We start from the raw sequence: 16,146 nt of genomic DNA, 5'->3' as shown, positions 1-16,146 counted from the left end.
GAAATATCGGATCAAATTCAAATAAAATTTAATTTAAATTTAAGTAAATTTAAATAAATTTAAACAAAATTTGTACGAAAAAGATAGATATTTTTTTATCGACACCTATGGATAAAAATGATATATCGGAAATATCAGGAGATTTCGGCCGATAAATTTTTCCCTGATTGGGACCAAGTGCAGGTGCCCTCACAGCGTGAAAGAGGGCAACGGGCTCAGATCACGGTGGACAGGCGGTGACGCGGCCCCGGCCGCCCTCGCCTGTGTGCCAGTCTCCTAGCTTGGGGCAGAGTTTTAGGGTTTGCGGCGGCTAGATGCGGTGGAGGGAGTAGAACAACGGACACTCATCAAGCTCCTCCGTTTTGGGCGTGACTACCGGTATAACTATGGTAATTACGCTCGTTGTTTCTCCGGACGAACTAAACAAAAGGAAAATATTATATTGATTGGTGGTATATGCACGATCAGAAAGGTCGATCAGCTTTGATTGCATGCATGGCATGCCGGCCAAAAGACCCACCTGGGATCCGCAAGATACTTTTTGACCTCGTGAATATCCATTGGACTTGACTAGTTGACTTCCCATCGATTTTAGCCACTATTTTTTTTCCTCAGCGTCACCCCTGCTGCGGCATTTTGCCTGCGTTCTTGACTTCTTGTACGTTGCCGGGGCTTGGCCCGGTGGACGGCACAGACGCCGCTCAACGCATCTTCAGTCTACCAAGCGACCGAGGCTTCCGAAAGGTGTGGTGAGAGATCCCAGAAGACAGAGATCGACGACGCTCCATGCTGAATAACGGCAACAGCAGTGGCGTCAGCATCACACGCATCTTCCAACGACAAGGGCAACATCGATCGGGAGCAACAAGGAGATATTCTTCTCTTCCAGTGCGTACGTCTCGATTGGCCGGTTTCTTGCTCATAGCTGGATTTCTCAAAGAATGCGGGATGTGGTCATGTGGGACGGCGTGGTTGAAGTTGAGGCAAGTCGACGGCTCGACGCCGGCTTGTGGACTTCTTCGTCTCCTCGACAAGTTCCTTGCCGGCCACTGGTGGTTCCTGTCCGCCGGCGCCGCCTGCGTCGTCGCGAACGTGGCCCTCGGACTTGGGATCCAGGCGGCCACACACGTCGTCCCGAACGTGGCCCTCGGCCTTGCGATCCAGGCCGCCACGGCCTGCGCCGCCGTGGCCTCGTGCTCTCGGTTTTACTAAAGTTATAAGGCGTGTTTTTTTTTAAACACGCCGTAGCGCATATTTCATTAAGCAGATAGAGTTTTGAAAACAAGCCATGGTAACGACATGGTTACCAAAACCTAGCACTACTGGATTCACAACCAAAGATTACATTTTAGCAAATTTTGCGACAAAGGGCAAAACGAACTACAACCTCGCCAAGATCAGCCCCAGGCATCTGTTCCCTGCCGAGCACCAGCGCTCGGCCTCCTCCTGCATCGCGAGAACCAGCAGCCCAGGCGTGGATGCAACAGCATTAAAGGTGCGGGAGTTCCTTTCTTTCCACAACATCCAGCCCACCAGGAAAATAAGCAAATCAAAGCCACGTCGCAGTGATTTTTGAACTGTCTTTCTAGACCGCAACCACCATTCCAGAGCTGCCTCTCCATCATCAGCTGAAGGCACCTGCAGCCAAATTCTTGCAAACCAAATGTGCCAAACTTCCCTACTGAAGCTGCACCCAATTAGAATGTGATCCATCGTTTCAGGTTCTTGATCACACATGATGCAATCGTTGGAGGGTTGCAAGCCGTGGCGGAAGCGGCGATCACCAGTCCAGCAGCGCCCGTGCATGGTTAACCAGAAGAAGAAGCGAACCTTCGGCGGAGCCGGCGTCTTCCAAATCTGCTTGGCGCCAAGAACCGGTGAGGATCCGAGGAACATGGCACCATAGGCTGAAGCTGCTGAGTAGGATCGATCAGCGGTCAGTCTCCAAGTGAACGTGTCAGGTTCCTGTGATAACTGCACATCATCGATGAGGTCGCAAATGAGATCGATTTCGAGCAGAAGCTGCAGAGAGGGCGGTGCAGCAATGTGCCGGACCCAAGCACTCCCATCCAAGGCCTCGGCGACAGTAGCCATCTTGTTCCTTGCGCGCACAGCAGCGAACACGGTCGGTGCAAAGGACTCGATGTTGACCCCCCTGATCCATTTGTCCGTCCAGAAGTACGTTGACCGACCATTTCCCAGGTTTAGGACAGTAGCCGCCTGGAAAAGTGCCAGAGCCGCCTTCTCCTTGGCCGCCGGCCGTCGTCCGAGTCGGCGATCATGCCAGACCCATCGTACACGCAGCGCAATGCCAACACGCCTCAGGTCCGAGATACCCAGGCCACCCAACTCCTTGGGCAAACAGACCCGCCCCCATGCCACCTTGCAAAGACCACCAGCAACCTTATCAGTTCCTGCCCACACGAATGCCCGTCTCAGCTTATCAATCATGCCAATTGCCCAAGGTGACAAGCAAAGGGCGATGGAAGTATGAATCGGGATGGCCGAAAGGGTAGCTTTGACAAGCGCCGTTCTGCCAGCTACATTGAGCAAATTTCCTTTCCAGCCTGGGATTCGCTGAGCCACTTTGTCAATGATGTACTGCTCCTCAGAGCGCTTGAGTTTGTAGACTGACAGTGGAATTCCAAGGTACTTGCATGGGAAAATTTGAACTGTACAGGACAGTACTCCCTGAACCCTTGCCATATCGTCTTCTGAGCAGTGTATAGGTGTGGCAATACTTTTGTCCAGGTTGGAGAAAAGACCCGAAGCAAGACTAAAAATTCCCAGCACCGCTTTGACAGTTAGCAGGTCCTGTTCATTTGGCACTACGAACATGACCAAGTCATCAGCATATAGGCTAACACGGGAGCCATGTAATTCAGCGATGGGTGTCAACAACCCCTGTCGTTCCACCCAGCCAAGAAGATGGTTTAGCACCTCCATCACAAGGACGAAAAGCATCGGCGACAGGGGGTCCCCCTGACGCAGCCCCCGAGAATGGCAGATCCTCCTCCCTGGGCGTCCATTAAGGAGTATCTTGGTGCTTGACGTCGACAGAATAGCGGAAATCCAGTTTCTCCATCTCAAGCCGAAACCCATGTGCTGGAGCACCTCAAGCAGGAAAACCCAAGCAACCGAGTCAAACGCCTTTGCCACATCAATTTTGAGCAGGACACAAGTAGAACGCCGCCTGTGTAGCTCCTTGCACGACAATTGTACATCCCGAAAGTTGTCATGTATACTCCGTCCCGTGATGAATGCACTCTGGTTGCCTTGCACCAATTGGTCTAGCACCTTCGCAAGCCGGTTAGCCATACATTTAGTTAGAAGCTTGCCAAAACTGTGTATAAGGCTGATGGGGTGGTAGTCCCTGATTTCTTGTGCGTGGTCCTTCTTCTTCAGTAATACCATAAAAGCATCATTTAAGTGGTACAGGCTTCTGAAATCAAGCGACCAGAAGGCGTTGAACGCATGCATGATGTCTCCCTTAGTCGTTTCCCAGGTCAGCTTGTAGAAGAGTCCAGTGAAACCGTCTGGACCTGGCGCCTTTTCATTTGGTAGGTCTTTGATCACATTCCACACCTCATCCTCAGAAAACAGCCCCTCCAACTCAAGCAGCTGAAAAGAGGGTACGCCAATTACATGCATGTTAATGCACCTGGACCTCTCAAAGTTGGTTCCCAGAAGCCCATTATAGTAATCATAGAGAGCCTGACTCATGGATATATCGGAGACAACCTGGGCCCCCTGTACCCGAAGTGTGTCAATCCTGTTCTGCCTCCGCCGATGGCAGGCTTGCAAATGATAGAACTTCATGTTGGCATCACCCTCCCTCAGGAAAAGGATCCTAGAGCGCTGCCTTGTGATTGTCCGCTCGAGCGAGGCCAGGCCCAAGGTCTTGGCCTTGAGGGACCTGTACATGTTTAGCTCCTAGTCATGCAGATTCCGCCTCTCCTGCTCTTCATCAAACCGGAATATGAGCTCGCGAGCCACAGCAAGCTGCAGCCGAATGCTACCCACCTTGGAGTTGCTCCATCGACGTAGCTCAATGGCAACCTTGTGAAATTTTTGGTCTAATCTTCGAAATGGATCAGCCCCCTCAACCGTTGAAGACCAGGCACTCTCCACCACACCAGAAAAGCCTGGTATCTTTGTCCAGAAAGTCTCAAACCGGAAACGGCGCTGGACATCATAGAACGCAATGATCGTGAGCAGCAGCGGGCAGTGGTCAGAACATTCAGAGGACAGAGGCCTTAGAGTGTGTGAGGGGAACTCAGTAAGCCAGCCTACAGAGGCGAAGGCCCTGTCCAGCAGCTCGAGTGTTGGTCTGTCCCTGCGATTAGACTAGGAAAAAGATCTGCAAACCATGTTGATTTCTTCCACCTGTACACTGTCAATGAATCTTCTAAATCTTGCCATGTTTCGACGATCAAGCCTGTCGTTGTTCTTGTCCTGGGCACGATAAATCATGTTGAAATCTCCACATATTAACCATGGCCCAGGCGAAGTGTCACGGAATTGCCTCAACTCCGCCAAAAACTCGACCTTCTGGGCGTCTTCCTGCGGTCCATAGACCCTAGTTAGCCACCATGGCGTCGACGTGGCACCCCTCTTGTGAAAGCGAGCTGAGATGTGAAGCGTCCCTTGTTAATATCAGAGACAACCCAATCGTCCCTAACCCAGGCCAGTAAGATCCCGCCAGCCACCCCAGTCGCGGGTAGGAAGTCATAATCGAAAGCAGGTCCTAGAATTTCATTCACAAGCAAATTACATAAGCTGGAGAGTTTGGTCTCCTAGATACACACACACGACGGCTTGTGCAGCAGCAGCAATTCGCGAACCACATTACGACGTGCGCGATCATTGAGACCGCGAACGTTCCAGATGAAGCAACTGAAGGTCGTCGACATTGGATAACCAATTGGGCGACATCCGTGTGTGATGGTAGCGCTCAGAGCGCCGCGTCCTCCAGACCATGGAGGTTTAGGTCCACAGTTGTCTGGTCAATTCCATTTTCAAGGAAGAGTTGTAGTGCCTCCCTTTTCTTGGTCGACATATCTCCCCTGAATGCCAGCTTGATCTTCTTCTCAACCTCAGAGGCATGCTCACCCTCTGCCACAGCGACTCCCAGCTTCTTAAGGAGCAGCAGCTGCCCCTGCACCGTTGCATTTGGTGCCCTTGGCCTTGCTGCGATCCTGCCACTCCGTCGCAGCGACGGGATGGAGACCGGCGTTCGCGCCCGCCGAGGCCTAGGTCCCGCGTGGATCAGGGGCGTGTGCATGGGGACGCACACCTCCGCCTCCAACGTAGCCTGTGTAGCGGCTGCCGCATCCATGACAGTGGCCGCATCATTGGCCGCATCCACTACAGAAATAGGTTCCTCCACAGCGCTCTCATCCTCCTCATGAAGTCCAGTCCCATCAACAACTGGGCTGGCCGCAACATATGTGGTGGAGACAAGTTCAGCCTCAATCAGGTCCGCCCACCAGTCCACCGAGTTCGAGGTCAACCCGGAAGTGGCCCCCTCCTGACCAACACACGCTTGAGCACTGACATCATTTGAAAGCTCATTCACCGTCAGATCAGCCCACCAGTCCTGATCAACATGTACAGGTTCGAGTGTTGAAACACCCGCGTGGAGGAGCAGTGGTGCGACGTTCAGGAACCGCGCCATGACGCCGATGGTAGGGGAGGCGAGCTGCCTATCAATCCACGGTGATGGAGTGTTGACCGTCATAAAATTTGATGGCCGCGTCCAAGGAGTACGCGGTGCAACATCATCTCCCAACGCTCGGGAGCCTCCACAGACTCCTTGCGCGTGCCATGAACATCAGTGTGCCGAGCAACGACCTCCGACGCACAGGGGCATCTGAACTCGCCCACCTGCACTGACATGGATGGATCACGTCCACCCGCTTCCTCTGGTGGGTAGTAGCATGTTGGGTGATAATTATTACAGTTGCTATCACCGGAGTCATCATTACTATCGCGCCGCGGTGTTGGCCAATGCTCCCCCCGGTCTTGAAAGTTATCATCAGCACGACCATCATCAGGGCCATCACTATCATCATCACCAGGTGAGGCAGGGGGTGTGGTCCAATCCTAGAAGGCGACCACCCTGATCCTAACCTGGTACTGCAAGAGGCGTGGCGGGGCAGGATTGCCCATAGCTGCAACAGGCAAAACAGGCTCCGGAATTGAGATGGTCTGCTCGTCTTCGATGAGATCCGGATGTTTGCACCATGCCTTGACAAAGAATTCTCGGTCGTCATCATCAGGTATGTCTCGAAGCCTTGTGATTTCAATCCCCGAGCAAGAAGGGCCCAGGATGATCTGGGCAGTAGCCACATTGCGCGCGTGAAGCGGTACACGCAGCATGACCACAACCACCTGAAAATTGAAGCTTTCTGCAGTGGCCAGTGAAGTTCGTTGCCAAGGTCTCTAGGTGAGGGGCAGAAGGGATCCACCCGGCCGCGAAGCAAGGACACGGTCACGGTCCGCACGCCGGCAGAAACGTGCGATGAAATCTTCCGGGTGGTGCCGCCGCAACTCCACATCGTTCATCGTAAGCTCAAACTTAGAGTAGAGGAAGCTGTAGACTGTGGCCATAGAAACCACCGGCCTGGTGCCCCCCACCAAGCCCACCAGGGCCAGCTCAAGCGCATCCTCGGCCGCCTGGATCTCCGTGGAACGCGGGATAACCACCGTGGGCGCGCGCGGGTCCCGAATAGCAGGGTCAGCAAGGTTCCTGGAGCCCCTGTCAAACTCCGAGCTGGTGCCGCCGGCGGGCTGGAAGACAGGTGACGGAGGCGGCGGAGGTGGAGGCGGAGGTGGTGGGGGCGGCGACGGCGCAGCCGGTGGCGATGGATGTCGACAGCAGTAAGGCACCGACGTGGACCGCCCTGTTGATAACGAACCCCCGGAGACGGTGTCCGCCGAGTTGGGCCGATGGCGCGCACCATCCGGGCGTCGCGGCGCGACCCGGCGAGCGTCCCCAGACCGCCGCGGGGAGCAGCCACGCTTCACCCCAACAGCCGAGGAGCGAGGGAGTGGGCAGCTCGCAGCGTGGTGGCCCTCGCACCAACAGTTGTAGCATCTCGGCCTGGCGCGGCACTGCGCCTTGACATGGCCCGGCTGGAGGCAGTTGAAGCACAAGCCCTCCAGCTCCGGTGGGACGGGTCTCGGCGGCGACCTTGGAGGACTGTGGCACCTGTCGCAGCGCCTGGAACGCACCTGGAAGAACCCCTCCCGGTCCGGCTGTCCCCGAGGCCGCGCAGGGTGCGACGGCAGGGACCTCCCGCCCCAGACCAGAGCACGCCGCGGCGGTGGGGGCGGCAGATCAGGCATCACGGCCAGGTGGGAACGTCGCGCGGCCGCCATGAATCCCTCCGTGCGGCGCTTGCTGTGACGATGACGACGCGCCCGCTGATGCTTACCAGCAGTCTCCCTCACACTCTTCCCCTTCCCCTGCGACGGCGGCGTCGGCGACTCAGGCACATCAGAATCGGGATAGTCCTCCGAGTCACTGAGAGCCACACGCTCCACAGGACCACGGCCGAGGACATCTTCCCACTGCAGGTCGGCAGCCTCCGCCCGAAGCTCGCCCTCCGCCAGATCCGCCCAGGAACGACGCTGGGAGGGGCCCCCAATCATCATCTCTATCCTTCACAGCCGCCGCTGAGCAGATGGCGGCGAGCAGCCCGCAGGCTGGGTGGGGGGCGGCGGCCTTCCTACATGTAATGGCACAAAACTAAGGCGTGTTTATTTGCTTTCTGGTATTGAAGTTTGATGGGATTTTAAAAATTCAAGTACTAGTTTAGGGGGTGAACGAGGTGCGAGTACGTGGCCCACGCTGAGCTGCCGTAGGTAAGCCCGGAACCCTACAACGCGTGCTCGACGATCTTGTCCAGACCCTTCGCGCCATCTCCGGCGTCATGTGGTTGCGCCAGCCGCCGGCGCCGCCCTTCCTAAACAACGTCTCGTTCCTTACGGGCAACTTGCCACCAGTACCATAGAAGGAGGAGTAAGTGGGTTTCAAAGTGCCATACAGGGGAATTTTCTCAAAATCCAACACTCGGACCAAAACTTATGCACATCCAAAGAGAAAACTTAAATAAACACGCATGCACACTTACATACACCATATTATTCCAAGTTGTTTTGAAAGCCGGGCATATCACGTACTACTAAAAGAATATCACAATTAAATCTTGATAAATGTTTTGTATTTGTGCCATTTCTAGCTCATGCATAAATGCACTTTTTCCACCGTGTGTACGTGTCAGAACTAAGAAGGAAATAAAGAGGACAAAGTTTGGTAGAAAAAGAAAGAGTGCATGCGCAGGGCAAAGTGGGCTGGTGCTGCATTAATGGGCTAGATGGGCCACTAAATAGAAAGCCCTAGCATCCTTTTTGCCTTTTCTTTTCCATTTTGTTCTTCCTCCTAATATCTTCTGAGAGGTATTCAGTAAAAAAATTGATGTATGCTGAATGCTTTGAGTTCTGAACTTCTGCTGTAGTGCAAAACGCTTCAGCTCTAGACAGAAGGTCACCGTTCGCTTGGTGCAAGCGCTCTTTGAAACCTTGCTCTCAAGTCAAACTTGGTGAGAAGCTGTTCGACTGATAAGCTGGTTGATGTTGTTTTGTTGTGAGAGAAAAATTATGTACCATGGCTGATAAATTCAAGCGAACTAGGGTCTGCCAACCTAAACTTTTATTTATAAATAATAACATGAAAAGGTCCGCCCATACAGTCATATATACCAGACTTGAGAGTTTCTGACTGGCTGAAACTGGCTGAAAACACACTGTTCCGACTGAATTATTGTGAGAGAAAAGCATTGTTCTGGCTGAAAAAAGAAGCTGAACAAGCCGAATATGGGGTAAGCCGAACAGGGCCTGAGGGGGAAAGAGTGTCTAGTTATCACAATGAGCACAGATATCGGACATAAAACAATTGGCTCCTGAACTTTATAAAAAATGGAACCCCCCCACCCCCCCCCCCCCCCACACACACACACACACACACACACACACAAAAAAAAAAAACCAAGAGAGAGAGAGAGAAAGAAAGACCTCCTCGATCTCATGGTCTCACCCATGCAAGCCTATTTTGTTGTTCAGTTGGCTTTGGCAGTGGTTTTACTGAGTTGCCTCACCACTCAGCGTTCCTCAAGCTAGTCAAAAGAAGAAGAAAAAAGGACATAGAAGCTGCAATCACGTAGAAGTTATTCTCGTCGGAACATTATCTGAGTTATACATATAATTTGCACGACACACACCAGATATATATACTCCTTCCATCCCACAAAGAATATAATTCTCACTTTTCGAAAAGTCAAATATTTTAAATTTTAACCCATTATATATAAAAGAATATTAATATTTATAACGGACAGTGCTATTCTACACCACAAGCCAAAACTGAGCAGAAAAAATACTGAGTACTACTGAACAGCGTTCAGTATCACTCAGTACTACACCCAACACCACGAAACTACTGAATAATACTGAAACGTGACTATTGAACGATACTGAATTCTGTTCAGTATAACAGTTTGGTGTAGAATAGTAGGTGTAGAATGGCGCGTGTATATTTATAACATATAATTAGTATCATTAGATAAATCATGAATTATATTTTTCATAATAATTTTAGTTAATGATAAAATATTGCTAATATTTTTATAAAACTAATCAAACTAAGAAAGTTTGATTGTCACACATCTTATAGTGTTTTTTTTTTGACGGAGGGAGTATATGGATGATACGACAGAAAGGAAAGGATTGGATACCCATTCGCATAAAGCGATGATAATTGTGAGGCGTTCACGGTCACGAGGGCGGTAATGCATACGTACGTATATGCATGGCCTCTGCTCTCTGGTGCTCGCTTGAGGATTCACCTTGCAGCTTTTGCTGCTGTCTGCAGTATGCATTGCATTGCATTTTAGGCGCCGAAGTGCACGTGTAATGGCATGCCTGACATTACTTTACTACCACTGTCTCGATCGCGTGTGGACACACCTTTACTGCTGCATCTACCTATGTATCTCCCGGCCGTAGCCTGCACGAGGGCATCGTGCACTGCTTGCTGCTTGCTAGCTCCATTTGGGCACTTCATTTACTCTCTGACGGTGACTGGTTTGATGTTTTGCTGTTTCGGATTGATCATCAATCGGGAAAGAGACCAATGTGAAGAGCCAGTGGCCAATGTATGCAACTCATACCGTTTTAAATTACAGGTCACTTTGATTCTATCCTAAATCAAAATTTCTTTTAATTTCGACTAGTTTACATGAAAAAGAGTAATGTTTGATTTATCCCCTGAAATTGTCGCCAAATTTACCCTTGAACTCGAATACTGAACAACCTACCCCCTTAACTCCCAAAACCGTACAAAATACCCCCTAAAACATTTCAAAGCGGTTTTTTGGGTGGTTTTGCTGACATGGTGGTTGGGTTTACATGTCAAGTGATCTCTTTTTATATTATATAAAAATCATAGATTTTCATATAAAGTACGATAAATACTAACTTTATATCAAAATTGTATAGCTTAATGCGATCTATAACTTTGTATTTAAATTTTTTTCATTTGAAACACTATGAAACCTGCTTTCTCTCTTAATCTCCCTCGAAACAATTTTGAAACTTATCTCTATTTTCACCCATTTGAAAAAGCATAAAGCCAAAAGCAAGGTCTAAGGTGCTGCGAAAATTGTACTACACAAACGAGCTTCAAGTTCTACTCATTTATTGGCTAGTGTTTTGCTTTTTAGCAGCAAAAGTAATTTCCAGAAGCTAAACCAAATACAACGCTAGAGTAAAGCGAAAGCACTCTAGGTCATGTGATCATAGAGACGGGGTCGGGCCGGGAGCACAAATAAGAGGTGTCCGACGATTCCCAGCCACATGCATCATCCATTAGCAAAATACAAACGGTGCCTTTTGCCCTTTCCATGTTCTTTTTTTACTCCTTTTTGCAAGATCCATGATTGCTCATTACACTAGCTACTGCCTAGTGATGAAAACGGCTGTTGAAGTAGTTTGCATGGGATGATAGATGCATGAACACCGTCTACAAGTGCTGCGCTTTTAACGATCCGACGTATACTATCTCTTTGCTTTGCGGCGCCACCGCACATAGGTGTGTCGTTGTTGAGCACTGCCATATACTCGGAAAGTCACAATGACATGCCTCTAGGCTCTGTGCTCTCTACCAATGCAAACAACATCTCTCTCTTTCACATGCAAGATGTTGCCCTGGATACACCTATCCATCATCGTCTCTCTGCAAATTAATAAATTTCTTTATATATATTTTGTGGTTGAACTAGCTGCTTGTTGGAATAGTGCTGCCGGTGATCTCGATCATGTACAAGTTGCAAGAAAAGCTCATCCAAGTTGTGCTTCCTTTGGGCACTACTTGTGTGGGCATGCACATGCCATCTAGCCCTATAAATACCATATAGGATCGCATGCTCTCACCATATATTGCTTCCAATCTAGGAGCGAGCGAGAGAGGAAGATACAAGTATATCATCGAGGCCCAAAAGAGCGAGCGAGCTCCCTGCAACGGTAAATTCTATCTTCACTCAACGAATCAACGTACCACAGTAATTAAATAATTTATCCGTTCTAAATTGTAGATCGTTTTGATTCTTTTAGATACATAATTTTTGTTACGCACCTAAATATATGCTATATCTACTAGATATATTGTTATGTAGAAAAGCTAAAACGACTTGCAATTTGCAATGAAATGAACGTGGTACTTTTAACATTAATGTGTGAGCTAGAAACCCTGCCATCATATATTCTAAGATGCCATGCATGCAGGTATAATAGACATAGGAGGGAGTGAGCAAAAAGAGATATTTTTCGTAAAAAAAAACATAATGTGCACAGTGGGCTCACAAGATGTATGAATATATGATCATTCCCTGCTACATATGTGTATATAGATAGACGAATGAATAATATATGCAATCGGTATACGTGCTTAATAACGGAGCGCGCGCTATTCAGATGGAGAGCCAAGATCTGCGACGGGCATGCTCAGAAATCGCAAGCAAGCTGGAGAAACTCGTCATCATCGGCTTCGGCAGCAGCAATCCGCGCCCGGACGTCGTGGCCTCGAGCGCCGCCACGGCCGCAGCCAAGGCGGTGGCCGCCGGCTCCGACCAGCAGGTGGAGACGGTGCACTGCGCGTGCTGCGGCGTGGGCGAGGACTGCACGGCGGCGTACATCCGCGGCGTCCGCGCGTCCTTCTGCGGCGACTGGCTGTGCGGGCTGTGCGCGGAGGCGGTGAAGGAGCGGGTGCGGCGGCAGGAGCAGGACCCGGCGGGCGGCGGCTGCGGCGGCGTGGCAGCGGCGCTGGGCGCCCACGAGGCCGAGTGCAGGGACTTCAACGCCACGACGAGGCTCAACCCGACGCTGTCCCTGGCGGGCTCCATGCGCCGCATCGCGCGCCGGAGCCTGGACCGGAGGACGGCGTCGTGCCAGGAGCGGAGGAGCAGCCTCGACGCGTCGGCGGCCCGGGCCGCGGCGCTCACCAGGTCGGCCAGCTGCGACCAGTAGTTGGCCGCCGACGTGGTCAACGGAGCGGCTGCCGGCGATCGCTGGAGGTGATCGATCGAACACACGCATCGTGCATGTACTATCCTACTACCACGCTCTCGCTGGCCATTCCGAGCTACATACTTTACCTCTCGTTGTGTATATATTTCGCTTGCAGCTCATCTTTCAAGCATTTTGATGCTTCTATTCTATGTACCATGTATGCACTTGTGTGCCATCTTCACTTTGTCATTCACTACGTATTGGTGAGGTGATCCATAACATTCAGTGTATGGTATATCTCTGAATTGGCGGAGATCTTGCTCGTTTATGAAATTAGCCTGCCTGTCACTGAATAAACCGAACAATTGAACATTTGAACTTGTGATTTAATTACATATGCCCTTCGAATACGTTTTTTAAATAATAATTTGCCACTAGATCGTGTAATTGAATAAAATCGACCTTGAAGGCCGTTGGCGCTCAAGTTGAGGCACGGCCCAGAGTGGCAATAACTTGAACAGAACAACCTAACTGTTTGCCTCATGGGCCGCACTTCTCTCCCTCGCGCTTAGAGCCCTTTTCCCCTTTAGAATGAACCAACAAGATAGTCAATTTTTCCTAAAAAAAAAACAAGATAGTCAATAGCATCGATAGTTTGAGTTTGTTTACTGTAACATTTTTAGAATATTTTTACATCAAAATAGTTTTTACATATACTTTTGTTTATTTTGTCTACTTGAAATTCTCCTCTCTCTCTCTCTCTCTCTCTCTCTCTCTCTCTCTCTCTCTCTACTTCTATATGTAAAACATAATTTTTACATATAATATACCACTAACTGAGAAACACACTTTAATCCTGGTTCCCAACCGCCTTTAGTCCTGATTTTGGGAACCAGAACTATATATGGCAATCCGGACTAAAGGTCTCGAGTTTTAGTCCCGGTTCATATAGCCGGGACTAAAGGTGTTTAGACCTCTCACTTTGGTCCTTGCACGCGTTGCCATCTTAACTCCTCATGGAAGGACTGTCAGGAAGTCCCACAGGGTTGCAGAGGAGATCTTTGTCATGTACACTGTGCAGCCACCAACCACCATGATGCCAATGCTAGCCAACAGCTACCCCGTCATGACCAAACCAAACCAAACTTACTTTCAAGATATCATGCGATGGCATACACTCGCCTCTTGTTCTTGATCCATCGCCTCATATGAATTCACCCGTATGCAGAATGCTTGGTGAAAGTAACACCAGAGACGGGCGTTGCCCAGATGAACTGAAGGTCATGGCATGCACCATCGCACTTTCCTCTAGCCTCAACATGATAGCGTCCTTCAGAGCTCAATGCCTCATCGGAGACCAGCCAGACCGTGCTCTGCATCAGAGCTATCGCCCGGGGCCTCACCACCGGCTTCACAGCCATCACGGTTGAGACCTTCGTCAATGCGCATCAACGGTGTCGGCATCGGCCTAGGTGCTCACGGTCGACCTAGCCTATGCCGCGGAGCTCAGCCTCAGCCCGCCTCCACGCGCTGCAATGGGCTGTCTGGGAGAAGGAGGCGGATAGTAGGTCGAGACCCGTTTGGATGGACGATGAGACCCGGATGGTGTTTAGGTATCTAGGTGAGTGTTTTGCAAGTTTGGAACCGGGATGACACGGTGGCGCAAGTTTAGGACCCGTGGTAGACTTTACTAAAAAATAAAGTGTTCACATGTCACTGCCATTTTGCTTCCGAGGGTGCAATTGGACCATGGGCTGTGCCACTCAATTTGGCAAAGAAAAGTGAACTATATGTCCTTTTTTCTGAACCAAGAAATTTTGATCCTTCTTAGGTTTGACAAAAGCACAGTTGCTTTGAAAGTAATTTGTTTATTTTGAATTCGGATGCACTCAGGTAGTAATCGGTTGGGGCTTGAGGATATCTCATGTAAATGTTCAGTGCTATTCTCTCCATTCTAAATTATAAGTCATTTCAAGAATCTTGAAGAGTCAAAGCATCTCAAGTTTGATCAAAATTATAGAAAAAAACTACAAAAATTTATGACATCAAATAGGTATACTATGAAAATATAATTAATAAAGAATCTAATGATACTTAATTGATATTATAAATGTTATTATCTTATCATATAAATTTGGTCAAACTTGAGATGCTTTGACTCTCCAAGATTTTTGAAATGACTTATAATTTGGGACGGTGCGAGTAGCAATTATGGCAATCGGTAAGAATTGGCCCATTATTTCGATCTGACAATGCAAATGACTTTCTAATAGACTCTGGGTAGAAATCGTCGGTGCAGATTCACATGAAAACATTCTGAATCTTTTTCTTGTGACGAATGAAAAAGTGATGCATAAGAAATCTAGCTTAGAAAAAGAAAACAGGAAAAACATGGCATCCTCTTTTTCGAAACAAATAAAAAGGAAAAAAAAAGAGAAAACAGAAATCATGATCAACTAAGCCCTCTCGGGGGTAAAGTTTCAGTCTCCATTTTTTCATAGCCGTGGCTTGATGCTCAGTCAACTAGATAAATTATTCAATAGGTCCTGCTTCCCAAAGACTCCTCAATAACCAGACTTCAGCCCTGACTTTACTAAGAGATGCCCGAAACTGAAACCTTCCAGTTATGTATAAAAAAATATTACACTGCTACTAGTTGACAGCCTTGTTGAAGAGCAGCAGTCAACACTGAATGATATTATCTTTTAAGAAAATGGTAACGACAGAGTCTATATAATTATAGTTCCATGTAGCTGAATCAAGCATTAACCAAAAGGTAGCTAAATATTCCTGACATATCGGACAGAAACACAGTTTATCGTAAATATAATCAGGAAATATTCTACAGGACAACACTTGAACATGGCAGCTTGACCCATTCCTACTAAAACTGTTCAACAGATGAGAAACCGACAAAAATACATTTTTATCGGCAACATGATCGGAACAACTTGAACGAGAATGGTCGCACTTGAGCATAATGACATGAAATTACTAACAGGAAACAAAATAACTCGAGCCAACACCATCAGAATCAAGGCTGGATTTGTCAATTCTGCAATTTTATCACTGTACGTGAGCAGCACATCAGAGATCAGTAAGTCCTCTAGCGACAAGCAATCTGCCACGATCTAAAAAGATGCCAACCAAAAAACTCATAAGTCATAACAAAATGTCAACTCTGAATTTACAACTCAATGAGCTATGTACTTAGAAATCGTATCAAAAGTTATTAGACTTAATTTGAGATGTGAGCTTCAGCTATGCCAGAAAATAATATAATATTTAAAGGCAATGTGAAGCAGGTAACCGTACAATACTAGAACAAGCTTGCTTAAACATTTAGCAATCTCCATTTTTACTAGCAGCCATTTCATGCTTCATCGACTATCCAACCAATCAGCTCAATCCTGCTTCCCTTGTACTACTCAATAGCACAAGGAGGTCTTCAGGAATCAGCCTGTTCGTTTCGGCTGAACTGGCTTATAAGCCATGACTGAAAGTACTACCGGCTAGTTTAGTGTAAGAGAAAAATACTGTTCAAGTCGTGGATTATAAGCCAGATACGAGTGAATAAGC

General features: G+C 48.7%; 1 pseudogene; it reads left to right on the top strand.

The window, feature by feature from the left end:
* The first annotated feature begins 12,033 nt into the window (after positions 1-12,033).
* On the top strand, positions 12,034-12,636 carry LOC136454191 (uncharacterized; annotated as a pseudogene).
* Positions 12,637-16,146: the final 3,510 nt, after the last annotated feature.

The sequence above is a fragment of the Miscanthus floridulus genome, chromosome 5 (assembly GCF_019320115.1).
Source record: "Miscanthus floridulus cultivar M001 chromosome 5, ASM1932011v1, whole genome shotgun sequence".
NCBI lineage: Eukaryota > Viridiplantae > Streptophyta > Magnoliopsida > Poales > Poaceae > Miscanthus > Miscanthus floridulus.
This window is presented reverse-complemented; position numbering and strand designations above follow the sequence as displayed.